Source organism: Hordeum vulgare, chromosome 5H (assembly GCF_904849725.1).
Source record: "Hordeum vulgare subsp. vulgare chromosome 5H, MorexV3_pseudomolecules_assembly, whole genome shotgun sequence".
Lineage (NCBI taxonomy): Eukaryota > Viridiplantae > Streptophyta > Magnoliopsida > Poales > Poaceae > Hordeum > Hordeum vulgare.
The window spans coordinates 58,564,320-58,583,040 of NC_058522.1; the positions used below are offsets into that span (position 1 = coordinate 58,564,320).

At 51.5% G+C, this 18,721-nt stretch overlaps 1 long non-coding RNA gene across 1 annotated transcript; it reads left to right on the top strand.

Moving 5' to 3' along the window:
- The first annotated feature begins 941 nt into the window (after positions 1-941).
- Positions 942-18,582, top strand: LOC123399302. Its single transcript, XR_006610356.1, has 3 exons — positions 942-952; positions 11,257-11,261; positions 18,467-18,582. It is a non-coding gene; the product is annotated as an uncharacterized LOC123399302 (long non-coding RNA).
- The last annotated feature ends 139 nt before the right edge of the window (positions 18,583-18,721 follow it).

Genomic DNA, 18,721 nt, shown 5'->3' on the forward strand with positions numbered 1-18,721 from the left:
AAAGCGATAAATATCAACACGAAAGCATGATGCAAAATGGACATATCACCCTCACGCTCGATCCAGGCCTCCAACGCCGTCGGCCTCGCGCTCCACCTCCCGTGTGCCAGCCTTATGATCCACCTCCCGCGTGCCAGCCTCTCGTGCCTCGGCCACGCGCTCCTCCTCCCACGAACTTCACCTCTCGCACAGATGCAGCCCGGCGCCGCCGGCCTCGAGCTGCACCTCCCGTGCTGCCGGCCTTGCACTGAACCTCTCGCAAACTCCACCTCTCACGTGCTGACCTCCTGCATCGTCAGCCTCAAGATCCACCGCCTCCTGCACAGCCAAACTCGCGCTCCACCTCACAAACACCAGCCTCCCCATCAAGCAGCCTCGAGCTCCAGTCCGTGCTGCTTTCTGCTAGAGCTGCAGCTGTCGGAGCTGCTGCAGCCAGAGCTGCTGCCTGGTGCTGTCAGAGCTTCTGCATACTGCTGCCGGAGGTGTTGCCGCCCTGCTGCCTGCTACTGTGAAGTTGATGTTGCCGCACTGGTACCGAAGCTGCTGATGTCGCCCTAGTACTGAAGCTGCTGTTGTCGGTGCTATTGTTGCTGCTGGAGCTGCTACTATTGATATTGTTGTTGTTGCCGCCCTACTTCCAGAGCTGCTGTCGCCCTGCTGTCGGACCTATGATTGCCCCGGCTCCATCTGCAAACTCCACTGTCGTAGCTCCATCTTCGGGCCCTGAGTAAGAATCAACTCCTCCTGGGATTACCTTCTGTGTACTTGAATCATATGCAATTTCTTGTTACAATTGATACCCATTTGGTGCTTGAATAGTTATTTTTTTGTATTTATATTGCCTTATTAATGATTGTGGCTTCACCGATGCAAATCCATCACTACAACATTGGACAAATTCAGATAGTTGGCAAATTTGATATCAAGTGTGCAACATGGACAAAGCATGGTTGTCTAAGCCTAGGTACACCAAGTTTCTTTTTTGTGACATCATAAGCAGTATAATTATGTCATGAATTGTTTTGATATCTAAAAATATTAAATGTAGGCACACAAATGAGTCTCTACAGGTAGTATACAAGTTTATAGAGTTTGCTTTTATGAATTAAACAAATGGAAACATAATCTTATGTCTTTGCAAGATATGTTTGAACTCTAAATGGAAAAAACAACTAAAGTATGGGAACATTTGATATGTGAAGGTTTCATGGAGGGGTATCATACATGGTTGTTTCATTGAGAATCTAGCCACTCTTGCCAAAATATTGAGGGTGTAGAAGTAGAGACTTCGTCGGAAGATAATGAATTGGATCATTTCTTGTGAGACATAGCTTGTGGATTAGATGATGGAGGGTGTTCGAAAACAACAATGAGGATAGTAACAACCTTGGGATGCATGGCGATGTTGATACCAAGCTTATTTGAAGATGGTTAATGATGACAATAAAGAGCTATACCCTAGGTGTAATAAAAAACTTCTCCAAATTGCATTTTAATTTCAAATTGCTCCACATCAAATTTCTTGGGCGATGGAGTGACAAAAGTTTTCATATGGTGCTTGAGTTACTTAGTGATGCATTGCCCAAAGGTTTAGCACTTCCCAGCAATTTCAATGAGGCTAAGGAAATAGTTGAATCAATTGGGCTTGGGTATGCTAATATTCATGCGTGTGAAAATGATTGTGTACTATTCAAAAATGAACTAGATAAGGAGAATAAGTGTCCAAAATGTAAAACTTCAAGGTGGAAATCAGAAAAGAAGAGTCCTGATGGGAGAAGGGTACATAGAGTTCACTACTGGAATTCAGTTATTCGCCGTCTGCATGATCTTTGGCGTTGGCTAGCGGATGGCAAAGAGAGAATTTTCCGTTAGCTCCCATAAAGTAGACGACAAAGAACTGGCAGTTGGCACAGAGGGTCTTTGCCATCAGCTGCCATAAAATAGATGGCAAAGAGCCGCACAACAGACGGCAAAGAGACAGTTGGGCCCCACTTGACCGCGGGGTGGGTAGGTTAAATTTGGCGTCTTCTTTGCCGTCTGCTAGCGGACGACAAAGACTCGTGAAGCAGACGGCAAAGAGGCTAGCCTCTTTGCCATCCGCCAGCACACGACAATTCACTAACGGGTACTAACGGCCGTCCCGCCCCCACCTCGGCCCCTCTCTCTCACTCACACACTCCCACTCCCACTCCCCTCTCTCCCCGACGCCCACCGGCGCAACCCCCTCGGCCACCGCCGTCGTCGCCTCACTGCCCCTGTCGTGCCGCTACCCCACCGCCCACAACGCGCCCACCACCCCCGTTGCACCGCCGCACCACAGCCCCCGTCGTGCCCATCCTTCCCGCCGCCCCGGTGCCCCACCGCCCCCAACGCCCCATCGTCCTCGCCACCTGCCACCCCGGTGCCCAGCCGCCCACGACGCCCCAGCCGCCCCCGCCGGAGAGTCCCCCCCCCCCCCCCGTCGGCTGGCTGCCCCTATTTTTATTTTGTTTTTCGTTTTTTTTGTTAAATTAGTTATGCTAGTTTTTTGTTTATTAGGAAAAACATAATGCCGGGGACTGCTATTTGTGGAAGATTTTATTAGGTTAGTTAGTTCTTTAGTTAGGTTAGTTTTCAACTAACTGATATGTTAGGTTAGTTAGGGCATAACCAACAGGCCACGCTGGACCGGTGCCCCATGTGCCACATCACCTTGCCAAATGCCACCTTCGATGAGCGTGTTGCTTGCACAGGGAAACAGACTCCTGCAGAAGAGATCACCTCCTCCCTAACAAAAGCTACCAAGCACCCCCTGAGGCGATGCAGTGTGAGCTTTAGATCTATGCCCTGTCTAGGACCACACCAGGGTGATGGACTGTTTTGCATGAAGTGGGGGATGCATGCATTGTGTGGTGAGTGAGAGAAAAAAATATGATGATATCAAGAAACTAGCCTCCGTTGAGTGATTGTGGCACACAATATAGCTACATTTAAATTTATCTAGGTGGAAGAGGTGAGGCAGTATGAAGGTGATGCCTCCATTGTACATGCCCTTAGTTAGCTTGGTCTATTAGGTTAGTTGGGAGATTTCGAAGCAATGTCCAGGGCTGGTACTTGTGGAAGCAATGTTACTCTTAGTTGGTGTAGATGGGACTGCATTACTAACCGAGACATCGAACGATGGAGATGCATTCTTTTTACGCCGACTTTTCCTATGAGAAGAAGCAATTAGAACAGGTTCATGTAAAACAACTATGGTGTTAGAACTAGACAGAATCAAGTATTTTTTTACCTTTCCTTTGTTCCATTTGTAGGACAACCAGCTTCTCTATGTCCTACCTCTCCACATTTTTTGCATTTGTTCAAAGTTCCCTTCCTTGATCCACCATCCCACCACTGCTTGAACAATTGGTGTAATACAAATGGCAGAATTTTCCCATAAAATCTTTCTCCAATCATTCTTCTCTTTCTAAATAGGCCCATAATCATCTCTCTTATCTTGTCAGCTTGGTGAACAAAAGGCAAGTCCTTGATATCCCGCACCCAAGCATTAAAGCACCCGGCAATATTTTTGTTTATATAGTCACACTTGATATCTGGGTTGAACATGCACCTCATCGAGAGAAGATTCTGGTAATCCCTATGGTAAGGAAACACCTTATCAGATGTTGCAAACACCTTAGCCATGTGATGGTTATATTCATCTGACCCATATGCCCTAGCAGCAGGCCACAACCGTCCAAATACATCACCATGAAAATATTTTTGAAAATTGTGCCACATATGCCTAAAGCACTCACGCTACTGAGCTTCAGGAAATACCTTTTTAGCAGCATTTTGAAGACCCTTGCAAGCATCACTACAAACAGCCAACACCGATGGGTCCCCTATTGCCTTCTTCACTTGATTCATGAACCAAGCCCAGTTGTCCCCATTTTTAGACTCAATAAAGCCATACGCCACCGGAAACATCCAATTATGAACGTCCAAAGCGGTGAATACAGCTAGCTGACCATTCCACTTGCCTGTTAAGTGAGTTGAATCTATGCTAATATATGGCCTACATCCATTCACCAAACCATCTATGCAATGCTTGAAAGCAATAAATAGATTGCTAAAATGTACTTGACCTTCAATTGTGGTGGTATCAATCTCAACAATACTCCCCGGGGACCGCAATTCTATCTCAGTCTTGTAGTTGTGCAACATCCGAAAACTTTTTTCCCAACTGTCGGGGGGATAACCCCGGGGTAGGCTCATCGAGCCTACTCCTTGACACCGCCAACGAGCAGAAGACACGGCTTGACCCCAGTCACGCTCAGTCGGAGTCTTCGGGACCCAATCCCGGAGCGCGCCGTAACCCCAGTGGTCACCATCAAGCTGAGGGATCTTCCTCGCATCGCACTTCCGGCCGGAAGGGTGATGGTTGCCACGACAGGCGTTCCCAGCGCCAGAGCAAGCCAACTTCGAGCCGGCGTCGCGGGGATAACCCCGGGGTAGGCTCATCGAGCCTACTCCTTTGCCTTCAACCAAGAAGGAATAGCAACAACGATTCTGCAAAGCCCAAGTCCCCCTGGCCGGCTAGGAAGCACCTGTCGGCTGGGAGCGAGACGACCAACTCTCCGGCCGGCCAGGAAGAACCTGCCGGCTAGAGGCAAGACGGCTACCTCCCCTGGCCGCCTAGGCCAACCGAGCCTGCTAGGGACGAGGCGGCCGTGCCCAGGCGAGCTACTCAAGCGACTAGCCGGATAGGGAGCACAAGTCACATCAGACCGTAGGTCATGACCAGACCCTACGGTTAAAGGTGGCTACGCGTCAGCAAAGGTACAGGATCGGGGTGCACGGCAGGTACAGCATCGGCGGCCACGCCGCTGACCTCCTCCGGCTCCGATCCATCACCCTGCACAGTGTCGGCCGGTAAAACTCCCAATCCATTACTGCACTCGGCATGGGAACAATGGAGACGGTCGTACTGCCTGCCCATGACGATTGTTGCTGGACGACGCCGGAAATACCACACGTGTCCTGCGTCAACCTTACGCAAGAGCCTTATTGGCTAACCGGCACGACCCACAGCCAGACGGGATTTAGCAGCCGGGAGTCCCCTCCAGCGACAAGACAAGACCCCGTGGGCCCCTGGCCAGCCGGGTCCCACTCTCGTACTTTTATCCATATTGTAGGTCGGTGGGTTCGTCTATAAAACCCCCCGGCCCCCTCCATGCAAAAGGTCGGTCAACTAGGCACACACACACACCACATAGGAGAGGCAGACGCGAGCTGGCAGATCCTTCCTCCTCCTCCGCAATACAGCTCCAGGAGCATTTTGTAGTCCCATTCATACATCATACACTCCGGCAGGATTAGGGGTGTTATCTCTACGGAGAGCCCTGAACCTGGGTACATCATGCGTTCCATGCTTGTACCATCCTCGTTCCCAGTGCCCTCCGGTGCCACTTCAGTTCCCACCATCTTTAGCCTACATATGGCTTATGTTGTGAGTAAACACCGACATGTGGCGCCCACCATGGGGCCGTCTGCGGCATCGGCTGGCTTCACGCGCTGGGCGGGGCCCTGCGCTTACACCGCCGGATGCATCGCGTCCGGACCGATCTGCATGCCTGTGGAGCCTGCTTTGGATGAGGTTTCATCGATGATGATCGACGTCCCAGTACGTCATATGGACTGTGATGGGAAGTCCGACCATGAGTCGCTCCCCAACGTCGTCGTGCTGCTATGGAGAACCTCAACATTCTCTTTAGCGATTTGCGTCTCGGCGATGGCCCTCGCTACCCTGGCGAGGACTTCGATGTTGAGGCGTTATGCGCCAGCTTTAGTAGGATCTATATCGCTGAGATGCATACATTCGACGTGTACCCCAGCAACGTACTCGTCTTCGACGGTCCTCCTTCGTTTGCGGGGTTCTTTACCCCGTATCACGTCGCCACTGTCTGCAGCGTTGCGGAGGTGTTGGTTATCGGTGCCGGCACCAGAGGTTCATGGCAAGGCGTCAGCACACGCTGGTGAGCCTGCTGCTGTGTTCGCCGACACGCTTCAGGCCGCTCTTACCGGCTTGAAGACACCCATCGCCACCTCCATGAACCCACCGACGTGCGGGCCTCGCTGGAGGAGCCTCGCAGGCAGATCTTGGAGTAGGGCATTGCCATCGCCGTGGCTAAACGTCGGATGGAGGCCACGCAGCGCGAGTATAACTCCGTCTATGGCCTCACTCCGGTTTCCGAGGGGCCCAGCCGGCTCGGCGCAGTCCGCGGCCGCGGTCGTGTCATTACCGAGATCCTAGGTGGCAAGCAGCCCATCTATGAGACTCCTGCGGCCAACTTACAGGCGGCCCATGCGGCCATGGCAGAAATGCGAGGCTTGGAGGGCGAGGAGCGTGTCCTTCAGGAGAAGCGGGTCAAGGATCTCCTTGACACCGCCAACGAGCAGCAGACACGGCTTGACCCTAGTCACGCTCACTCGGAGTCTTCGGGACCCAATCCCGGAGCGCGCCGTAACTCCAGTGGTCACCATCAAGCTGAGGGATCTTCCTCGCATCGCACTTCCGGCCGGAAGGGTGATGGTTGCCACGACAGGCGTTCCTAGCGCCAGAGCAAGCCAACTTCGAGCCGGCTTCGCGGGGATAACCGCAGGGTAGGCTCATCGAGCCTACTCCTTTGCCTTCAACCAAGAAGGAATAGCAACAACCATTCTGCAAAGCCCAAGTCCCCTTGGCCGGCTAGGAAGCACCTGTCGGCTGGGAGCGAGACGACCAACTCTCCAACCGGCGAAGAAGAACCTGCCGGCTAGAGGCGAGACGGCTACCTCCCCTAGCCGCGTAGGCCAAGCGAGCCTGCTAGGGACGAGTCGGCCGTGCCCAGGCCAGCTAGTCAAGCGACTAGCCGGATAGGGAGCACAAGTCACATCAGACCGTAGGTCATGACCAGACCCTACGGTTAAAGATGGCTACGCGTCAGCAAAGGTACTGGATCGGGGTGCATGGAAGGTACAGCATCGGCGACCATGCCGCTGACCTCCTCCAGCTCCGATCCATAACCCTGCACAGTGTCGGCCGGTAAAAGTCCCACTCCATTACTTTACTCGGCGTGGAAAAATAGAGACGGTCGTACTGCCTGCCCCTGACGATTCTTGATGGACGACGCCGGAAATACCACACGTGTCCTGCGTCAACCTTACGCAAGAGCCTTATTGGCTAACCGGCACGACCCACAGCCAGACGGGACCTCGCAGCCGGCAGGCCCCTCCAGCGACAAGACAAGACCCCATGGCCCCCCTGGCCAGCCGGCGAGGCTGCCAGCCGGGTCCCACTCTCGTGCTTTTATCCATATTGTAGGTCGGTGGGTTCGTCTATAAAACCCCCCGGCCCCCTCCATGCAGAAGGTTGGTCAACTCAGCACACACACACACCACATAGGAGAGGCAGACGGGAGCTGGCAGATCCTTCCTCCTCCTCCGCAATACTGCTCCAGGAGCATTTTGTAGTCCCATTCATACATCATACACTCCGGCAGGATTAGGGGTGTTATCTCTACCGAGAGCCCTGAACCTGGGTACATCATGCGTTCCATGCTTGTAACATCCTCGTTCCCAGTGCCCTCCGGTGCCACTTCAGTTCCCACCATCTTTAGCCTACCCATGGCTTATGCTGTGAGTAAACACCGACATTTGGCGCCCACCATGGGGTCGTCCGTGGCATCGGCTGGCTTCACACGCTGGGCGGGGCCCTCGCTTTCACCGCCGGATGCATCGCGTCTGGACCGATCTGCATGCCTGTGGAGCCTGCTTTGGATGAGGCTTCACCGATGATGATCGACGTCCCAGTACGTCATATGAACTGTGATCGGAAGTCCGACCATGAGTCGCTCCCCAACGTCGTCGTCGCTGCTATGGAGAACCTCAGCATTCTCTTTAGCGATTTGCGTCTCGGCGATGGCCCTCGCTACCCTGGCGAGGTCTTCGATGTTGAGGAGTTATGCGCCAGCTTCAGTAGGATCTATATCGCTGAGATGCATACATTCGACGTGTACCCCAGCAACGTACTCGTCTTCGACGGTCCTCCTTCGTCTGCGGGGTTCATTACCCCGTATCACGTCGCCACTGTCTCCAGCGTTGCGGAGGTGATGGTTATCGGTGCCAGCACCAGAGGTTCATGGCAAGGCGTCAGCACACGCTGGTGAGCCAGGTGCTGTGTCCGCCGACACGCTTCAGGCCGCTCTTACCGGCTTGAAGACACCCATCGCCACCACCATGAACCCCACCGACACGCGGGCCTCGCTGGAGGAGCCTCGCAGGCAAATCTTGGAGGAGGGCATTGCCATCGCCCCGGCTAAACGTCGGATGGAGGCCACTCAGCGCGAGTATAACTCCGTCTACGGCCTCACTCTGGTTTCCGAGGGGCCCAGCCGGCTCGGCGCAGTCCGCGGCCGCGGTCGTGTCATTACCGAGATCCTAGGTGGCAAGCAGCCCATCTACAAGACTCCCGCGTCCAACTTACAGGCGGCCCATGCGGCCATGGCAGAAATACCAGGCTTGGAGGGCGAGGAGCGCGTCCTTCAGGAGAAGCAGGTTAAGGATCTCCTTGGCACCGCCAACGAGCAGCAGACACGGCTTGACCCCAGTCACGCTCAGTCGGAGTCTTCGGGACCCAATCCTGGAGAGCGCCGTAACCCCAGCGGTCACCATCAAGCTGAGGGATCTTTCTCGCATCGCACTTCCGGCCGGAAGGGTGATGGTTGCCACGACAGGCGTTCCCAGTGCCAGAGCAAGCCAACTTCGAGCCGACGTCACGGGGATTATGAGAGTGATTTGGTGTATGAGGTTCGTCGTCCGAGGAGGACCCATGCTACCGGCTCGCAAGGCACCCTTGTGATCATGGCTTGGATTGGCGCTCGCGTCCCACATGGCGACAACGACGCCCGTAGGCGTCTCAACGCCCTGGCACAGTAAGCTCTTCTGGAGGAAGACGGTCCCATCGGTCCGGCGTGCTTCGCCCCGCGGATCCGAGGGAAGCCGTTTCCCCAAGGATTCACTCTTCCTCGGGACACCCCAAGTAGAAAGGCACAGCCAAGTGATACGTCTCAATCGTATCTAATTTTCCGAACTCTTTTGCCCTTGTCTTGAACTCTAATTTGCATGATTTGAATGGAACTAACCCGGACTAACGCTGTTTTCAGCAGAATTGCCATAGTGTTGTTTTTGCGCAGAAATAAAAGTTCTCGGAATGACCTGAAAATTTACGGAGAATTTTTCTGGAATATATAAAAAATACTGGCGCAAGAATCAGCGGAGGAAGTGGAGCCGTGAGCCCAGAAGCCCACCAGGTGCGGGCCCCCCTGGCCACGCCTGGCAGGCTTGTGGGGCCCACGTTGCTCTATCGCCACAAATCTCAGCTCTATTTAGTCCGTCCCGCCCGGAAAAAAATCAAGGAGAAGAGTTCATCGTGTTTTACGATACGGAGGCGCCGCCACGTCCTGTTCTTCATCTGGAGGCAGATCTGGAGTCCATTTTGGGCTCCGGAGAGGGGAAATCGTTACCATCGTGATCATCAACCTTCCTTCATCGCCAATTCCATGATGCTCTTCACCGTTCGTGAGTAATCTCATCGTAGGTTGTTGGACGGGGATGGGTTGGATGAGATCTATCATGTAATCGAGTTAGTTTTGACGGGGATTGATCCCTAGTATCCACTATGTTCTGAGATTGATGTTGCTACTACTTTGCCATGCTTAATGCTTGTCGCTAGGGCCCTAGTGCCATGATTTCAGATCTGAACCTATTATGTTCTCGCCAATATATGTGTGTTCTTGATCCTATCTTGCAAGTTGTAGTCACCTACTATGTGTTGTGAACCGGCAACCCCGGAGTGACAATAGCCGGAACCACTCCCGGAGATGACCATAGTATGAGGAGTTCATGTATTCACTAAGTGTTAATGCGTTGGTCCGGTTCTTTATTGAAAGGAGAACCTTAATATCCCGTAGTTTCCATTAGGACCCCTCTGCCACGGGAGGGATGGACAATAGATGTCATGCAAGTTCTTTTCCCTAAGCACGTATGACTACATACGGAATACATGCCTACATTACAATGACGAACTGGAGCTAGTTACATATCTGTCCGTGCTATAATTGTTGCATGATGAATAGCATCCGGCATAATCATCCATCACCGATCCAATGCCTACGAGTCTTTTCCTACTGGTTCTTGCTACGTTACTTTGCCGGTACTGCTGTCACTGCTGCTACTGTTACTCTCTTGCTACTACTGTTACTTTGTTGCTACTGCTGTTACTCTACTGCTACTTGTTACTGTTGCTACTGCTGCTATCACCCTACTTTGCTACTGATACTTTGCTGCTGATACTAAATCTTTCAGGTGTGGTTGAGTTAACAACTCAACTGCTAATACTTGAGAATATTCTTTGGCTTCCCCTTGAGTCGAATCAATAAATTTGGGTTGAATACTCTACCCTCGAAAACAGTTGCGATCCCCTATACTTGTGGGTTATCACCAAGCCAGAAGACTGGCTGATCGACTACACCCCTGCAATTGGCATTGCCAGGGGCAACAAGCATGTAGCCATCCGCTACGTGCCACTCATGCTGGCCGGCTCGGCTAGGACATGGCTTAACAGCTTTCCAGCCGACAGCGTCAACTCATGGGTTGACTTCGACGAGGCGTTCGTCCGCAACTTCACTGGCACCTACAAGCACCCTGGTCGGCCTCGCGAGCTAGCCATGTGCATCCAGAGGCCCGACGAACTCCTTCGCGACTACGTCACGTGTTGGACGGAGCTTCGCAACTCCTGTGAGGGAGTGCATGAGGTACAAGCCATCCAGTACTTCATCGACGACAATCGTGGTCCCAGAACAATTACAAGTGCAAGGCGGACCAACTTGATTCGCACTCCAACAACAAGCTGGTAGCCAATGTGGAGGGAGAGGCACCGGCCACTCAACACGGCTCTCAACGTAGGCGGACCGACAAGAACGACTTGCAGCCCAAGCTCAACTTTGAGCGTATGCCTGACGCATCCTGCAAGATGCATTCTGGGGCGAAGCCCGCTACCCATACCCTTCGACAGTGCAGCGTTACATGACGACCGTCGCAAGGGGACGGCCTGCCCGCTCCCCCAGGTGCAGCTACAGCGCCTCATGCTCGGGCTCCCGGTCCAGCCCTGGCTCCGCCGCCGCCGCGTCACAACGACGAACGTCTCCACGACGACTACCCCCATCAAGACAGATCATTCGTGGTCTTCACCAGTGAAGGTGATGACAAGCACAGCCGACGCTAACGTCGACGCGAGGTGAATGCCACGGTCCCCCCGGTTCCCCAATACATGCATTGGTCTGAAAAGCCCATCTCAAGGAGCCGGGTTGACCATCCTGCGGTGATGCCAAACCCTGGCTCATATGCGCTCGTCCTCGACCCCAATTTCGCCTCCCAGAGGCTCACCTGCCGGTTCTCTCGGGTGTTGGCCGACGGCGGCAGTAGCATCAACATCCTCTACCTCGATACCCTCCTCAAGCTTGGCCTTAAGGAGAAAGACCTCCAGCCGACCAGTACTGTCTTTCATGGCACCGTGCCGGGACAGTCCTGCTCGCCGATCAGCAAAATCCTGCTGGACGTCCTTTTCGGCGACAAAGCTCACTTCCGCCGTGAGTCCATATGGTTCGAGGTGGTGGATCTCAGACACCCTTATCACGCGCTGCTGGGCAGGCCTGCTCTGGCCAAATTCATGTCTATCCCCCACAACCTCAAGATGAAGATGTCGGGTCTTGGGCATCATCACCATCACTGACGACTACAAGAAGTCGCTCGAGTGTGCACACCGACGCCATGGTGATTGCTGAGGAGAAAAGGCAGATCGAACGGCTCATGGCTCATGCTACCGAGCAGCACGCGATCCCTACTCCTCCATCCATTCGGCCAGCGAAGGCTCCTTCAAGCTGGCCAAAGAAACCAAGCAGGTGCCACTCGACCCTGCGAACCCCAAGAAGTGGTCACCATCGGGGCTCACCTTAGCCCCAAATAGGAAGGTGAGCTCGTCGACTTCCTCTGTGAGAATCGGGACATCTTTTGATGTTCTCCCAAAGACATTCCTAGTGTTTCGAGGAAGTACGCCGAGCACAAACTTCCCATGCGGCCAGATGCAAAGCCGGTGAAACAACCTTTGTGCCGATTCGCTGAGGGGAAGCGGCGCACAATTGCAGAAGAGATTGCCCGACTCCTCGCAGCCAGCTTCATCATGGAGGTTTTCCACCCGGACTGGTTACCCAATCCAGTCCTGGTGCTGAGGAAGAACAATACCTGGCGAATGTGTATCGACTACACGGGCCTGAATAAGGCATGCCCGAAAAGCCTTTTGACTTGCCCAGGATAGATCAAGTGATTTACTCCACAGCCGGCTGCGAACTATTGTCGTTTCTAGATGCTCATTCAGGCTACCGTCAAATCAAGCTAGATCCAGCTGATCGCCTGAAGACCTCCTTCATCACGCCCTTCAGGGCCTACTGCTAGACCACCATGACGTTCGGTCTGAAGAACGCTGGTGCGACATTCCAACGTTGCATGCAGCAGTGCCTACTGCCACAGATTGCCAGAAACATCCATGTCTATGTGGATGACATCGTCGTCAAGACCAAGCAGCAATCCAGCATCCTCGACAACTTGCGGGAGATGTTCGCCAACCTGCGCGAATACAAGATCCGGCTCAACCCGAAGAAGTGCATGTTTGGGGTTCCAGGCGGTAAGCTCTTCGGGTTCTTCGTGTCCGCTCGTGGCATCGAAACGAACCCTGAGAAAATCGGCACCATCGAGCGGATGGTGAAGCCGGTTCGAATGCTCGACGTCCAGAAGTTCGCCGGCTACCTGGCGTCCCTTAGCCGTTTGTCAGCCGGCTTGGCGAGAAGGCACTTCCACTCTACCAGCTCATGAAGAAAATAACAAACTTCGAGTGGAACGACCAGGCGGATGAAGCCTTCCGCAACCTCAAGCGGGTCATCTCAAGCCTGCCAATCTTGGTAGCACCGGCTGAAAGGGAACCCATCCTCATATACATGGTAGCAACCACTCGCGTGGTTAGTGTAGTGTTGGTAGTAGAGCGCGAGGAGGAGGGCAAGGTACTGTTAGTACAACGCCCTATCTACTACCTCAGCGAGGTCTTGTCCGCCTCCAAGCAAAACTACCACCACTACCAGAAACTGTGTTATGGTGTTTACCTTGCCACGAAGAAGTTGAAGCAATACTTCCGAGAGCATGCCATCACTTTGGTGAGCACCGCTACACTTCCAGAAATCATGGGCAACCGTGATGCGACTGGCCGGATTGCCAAGTGGTCCATATCCATGGCCGACCACGACAATCGCTACGAGCCTCGCACTGCCATCAAGTCTCAGGTGGTGGCCGACTTCCTTGTCGACTGGGCTAAAACCCAGTTTGAGCCGCCGCCTCCAGATTCCACTCATTGGCGGATGCATTGTTTTGACATCTCTGAAAGGAGACCAGCTCAATTACGCTCTCCAGATTCACTTGGCCGCCTCCAATAACGTCGCCGAGAACAAAGCGCTCGCTCATGGCCTCCGGCTTGCCAAGGAGATTGGCATCCGGCGGCTCCTTTCTTTCGGCGACTCGGACCTCGTGGTGCAGCATGTCTCTAGCGAATGGGTCGCCAGGGATGCCAACATGGCAAGCTATCGCTTCGTCATCCAGCAGCTCAGCAGCCCTTTCGAGGGTTGCGAGTTTCACCATGTTCCTAGGGCGAACAACGAGGCGGCTGATACATTGGACAAAATTTGGCTCTACAAGACAAGCATTTACAGCCGGCGTCTCCCTCGAACAGCTGCACAAGCCGTCCATCAAGCCGTCTCCGGAGTCGGCGTTAATTTTTGTGCCTGCTGATCCCGCAGTACAAGCGCCGCCGGCTACGCCAGCTGTATCGGCTATAGCTCCTATGCCGGCTACACTGGCTCTGCCGACTCCAATTGCTGTGCCGGCTACAACTATTTCGCCGGCTACGAATACTTCACCGACTACAACAACCAATCCTCCTTCGCCAAGCCTCGAATCCTGTCGTCTTGACACCCTGTGGGTGGACGTCATGGAGGTTGACGGCGAGCTGTCTGCCACGACAGCATCAAGGACGGAGAGTCTCGAGCATGCGACTGCTTCATCAAGCACGGGGGCTGCTGAAGCCCCTGACACTCAGGTCGAGACGGAGCCAGCCCTTGTGTCGGCTCCGTCGTGGGCTCCCATCTTGTCTTTCCTTCTTCATGGCGAGCTTCCTCAAGAGGAGGCGGAGCCAAGGCAGATTCAGTGCAGATCAGCAGCCTATGCCATCATCAATCGCGAGCTGTTTCGGCGTAGCGTGACTGGCGTGTTCCAGCGCTGCGTAGAATCAGAAAAGGGGCAGGAGATCCTGAGAGACATTCACCATGGGGAGTGTGGGCATCATGCCACCTCTAGAACCCTGGTGGCCAAGGCATTCCGCCATGGATTCTACTGGCCCGCGGCCCTCGAGGAGGCCATGGACATGGTCAACATATGCGAGGGCTGCCAATGCTTTGGTGCGCAGAGCCACATGCCACCTTCAGCCCTCAAAACCATCCCCTTGTCATGGACATTTGCCGTCTGGGGTTGGACATGGTGGGACCATTCAAGACCGCTCGAGGCGACATGACTCATCTCCTGGTAGCCATCGATAAATTTACCAAGTGGATTGAGTCTAGGCCCATCAAGAAGCTTGACGGCCCCACGGCCGTCAGGTTCATCAAGGACATCGTTGTTCGATACGGCGTCCCCCATAGCATCATCACTGACAACGGCACCAGCTTCGCCATGGGTGCTTTGGCACTCTACTGCTCCAAGGAAGGCATCCGGCTCGACTTGGCATCGGTGGCTCACCCCCTGTCCAACGACCAGGTAGAGAGGGCTAACGACTTGATCCTGGTCGGCATCAAGCCAAGACTGGTGGCACCACTCGTCAAGTCAGCTGGCTACTGGATCAAAGAGTTGCCGACAGTGTTGTGGAGCCTCCGCACCACGCCCAACCGGTCAACCGGCTTCACCCCATTCTTTCTGGTATATGGGTCTGAGGCTATCATCCCTACGGATGTCGAGTTCGACTCCCCTCGGCTCACCTTATACATAGAGATAGAAGTGAAGGACGCAACAGAAGACGGCATCGATCTTCTCGAGGAGGCACGGGATATAGCCTTGAGCTGGACGACCATTTATGAACAGAAGTTAAGATACTACTACAGCAAGAAGATCAAGCCCCTCTCTTTCGGAGAGGGGGACTTGTTGCTCAGAAGAATCCAACGAACAGCCAGCCAGCACAAGCTCTCATCCCCATGGGAGGGACCCTTCATCATCAGGAGGGCACTACATAACAATGCAAACTACCTGATCGATGCCCAGAAGCCAAGGAAGCGCAAGAGAGACGACTCCGGCCAGGAGACGGAGCATCCATGGAATTCGGCGTTTCCTCGCCCCTTCTATTGCTAGAAGGCAAGTAAGAAAAATGGAAAGACCATGTACATATGTATCTTTCTCCCTCTTCGAGATTTCCAATGAATGCAATGGGTGTTTAAAGCCGAGGTTTGGAGCATGCCTCTTTTGGATTCATAACCAGAGTCTTCACTCATTCTGTGAGTCCCTTGGTCCGGCTCTAACGGGCTCGGGGCTCGCTAGCCGGCCCGAACGATTTTCTTTGTTGTAGAAGAACATATAGTGTACGCCGGGTCGAACCCTGGCCGTCTCGTAACAGCTACACACCGGATCCCAGCTGTCCGGCTAGCGAGGTGGCGCCAGGTAAGGCTGGCTGCAGGAAAAGTTCAACTACAAAATAGGTTTGCCGGCTCGGGTTGGTTTGATCCTCTTTTGCAATCTTATTATTCTAGTCAGCCTCTGTTGGCTTGTGTTTGAGTCTTTAAGTCTTGATGGCTTCGAAAAATCTAAGTCCAATATTCTCAAAGGCAGAAGCCTCGACCCAGTCACAGACCGGCTCCCGGTTGTCGGGCTGGCAGAGTAGATGCTAGAGGGAATAAAGGGGTTGGAGAAAAAGAATTCAAGCAAGAATTAAAAGATGAAAATACAAGGCATCACGCATGGTGTTACGAATTTAATACAGAAGATATATATTCAAAAGCATTTGGCCCACGACCGAAGTTCATTACACCCCAGTGGGAGGAACTATTGGACTGACAATGCATTGCAGACAACAAAAAACAAAAAAAGGACCCCCTGATCTTCTTCCGTTCGGGAAAAAATCATTTCGGGGATTTTATTCCGTTTGGACTCCGTTCCAAAATTAGATCTGAAAAGAGCCAAAAACACAGAGAAAACAGGAACTGGCACTTGGCACTGAATTAATAAGTTAGTCCCAAAAAAAGATATAAAAGGTACATAAAACTTCCAAAGATGACAAGATAACAACGTGAAACCATCAAAAATTATAGATACGTTTCAGACGTATCATACTCCGGTCCAGGAGCCTCGGGTGGACGGGCATTCGGCACATGAGATTCCGGTCCAGGAACAGCCTCGGGTCGAGGTATCTCTTTCGTACCTTTGGCAAAGAGCTATCTATGCCCGACCAGAAATCTACAAATGTTGTGTCTCTGCTATCGGTGAAGGTGGTATCTAGTATTATGGAAGAGTTGAAGCAATTTATGAACTTCAATTCTATGGTGAAAACCCACCGAACGTCGTAGTCTTCAAATGTTATTGGTTCCAGCCGAAGGATACTAGAAGGACTGAAGAACATATCGGACTAGTCGAAATCAATCCAAACACCCATTTAGATGTTCCCGATGTCTATATTACGGCTCAACAGGCGACCCAAGTTTTCTATCTACCGTGGACAAGCCAAACTGAAAATAATCTAGAAGGTTGGTATGTTGTTCATGAAGTGCCGCCACGTGTTAGACCACCTCCCCCAAATAAACAGGTTTATGAACCTCACATTAACCCAGACACATATGATGAGGAATTCTTCCAAGAAACACGTATTTCCAAGAAACGTTTCAAGAACCGCCGTCCTTCAGCCCAGAACATGGAAGTCGACAGCGACAATGAATCCGACTTCACCCCTAAGTCAGAACTTCATGCCGTTGAACCCGATGAGCACGTCATTCATGAAGACGTGTTGGATAATGATGATGATGATGCATTTATTGATTATGATTATTAGTTTGTAAGATTCCCAACTTAAATTATATAAGTACATATTATTATTCATGTCAGTTATTCAAATTTTTTATGTTGTATTAATTTCTTTTAATCTTTATCATGGCAGGTCAGAAGGTGTTGAAAGATCGTGGGCATGGGTCCAGATCGCCCGACGGGTTCTTCTTCGAAGGCCCGCACGAGGGGTGGTACTTCCATTCCACCCCTATCACTACAGGGATCGAGCATTTTGCCGTCAGGACGCTACAGACGGCAAAGAGCGAATTACAGTCGGCAAAAATTTTGTCGTCAGCCCATGACGGCAAAGAATGTCGTCAGACCATGTGCCCGCAAAGGGCGTCTTTGCCGTCAGCGGCCGGGACAGCAGATAGCAAAATGTTTGCCGTCAGTGTAATTAATTATGTTGCCGTCAGCTACTTTGGTAGACGGCAAAAAAATGGTCAGAAGACGGAACGACCTAGCTAACGGACGACGTTAGCCTTTTTTGCCGTCTTCCTCACCCCGTACATGACGGCAAAATATGGCATTTTTTCGCCGTCTTCCTAACCTATACATGACAGAAAAATATGGTCTTTTTTTGCCGTATTCCTAGCCTGTACATGACAGCAAAATATGATCTATTGTTTGTCGTCTTCCTAGCATGTACATGACAGCAAAATATGACATTTTGTTTGCTGTCATGAACATGACAGCAAAGAGCATAAATAGACATGATTCATACATCATATTTATATATATCATAATCCATACAACATATGTATATATATAACATCATCCATACATCATATATATATAACATAATCCATACATCATATATATAACATCCATAATCCATACATCATATATATAACATCCTTAATCCATACAGCATATAACACATCCATAATCCATACATCATATATATAACATCCATAATCCATGTCATAATATTTGGCATTACTACATATATATACATCATATATATAACATCATATATATAATCCATGTCATAATATTTGGCATAAAATTTGGCATTTCGATAAATGTCTTCATGTCAATATCGTAGTCCAAAGAACATCCGTATGACAACCTACAAGATGAAGTCATGCACATATGTCAGATTTTGACACGCAATAAATAAAGGTTATCCAGTTCTTAGTCGTCTAAATAAAAGGCAGCTAGATTACTCATCTAAATAAAAGGCAGGTACTCATCTAAATAAAAGGCTGGTATTCATCTAAATAAAGGATCATGTGTAAGTATTCTTTTTTAATCACAAGTACTTGTTAGTTGTGCTAAATAAAAGACAGAACTTGAGAAGGTCTCCCCATCACTGGGCCGGACTGCTATTTACACAAGAGAGTCGAGAATAAATGAGTTGCCTAGGCAAGAGCATAATTCTCATTCATCATTTTCCTCATCTTAGTCAGATTCTTTCTAAATTGAGCCAACCCGTGCGACCTGCATGGGCTAGTTACTTGGCTTAAATGAGGAACTATATTGGATATACAAAGAGATACTATATATAAATATAGATAAAATATGGAACCATTTTTCTTGT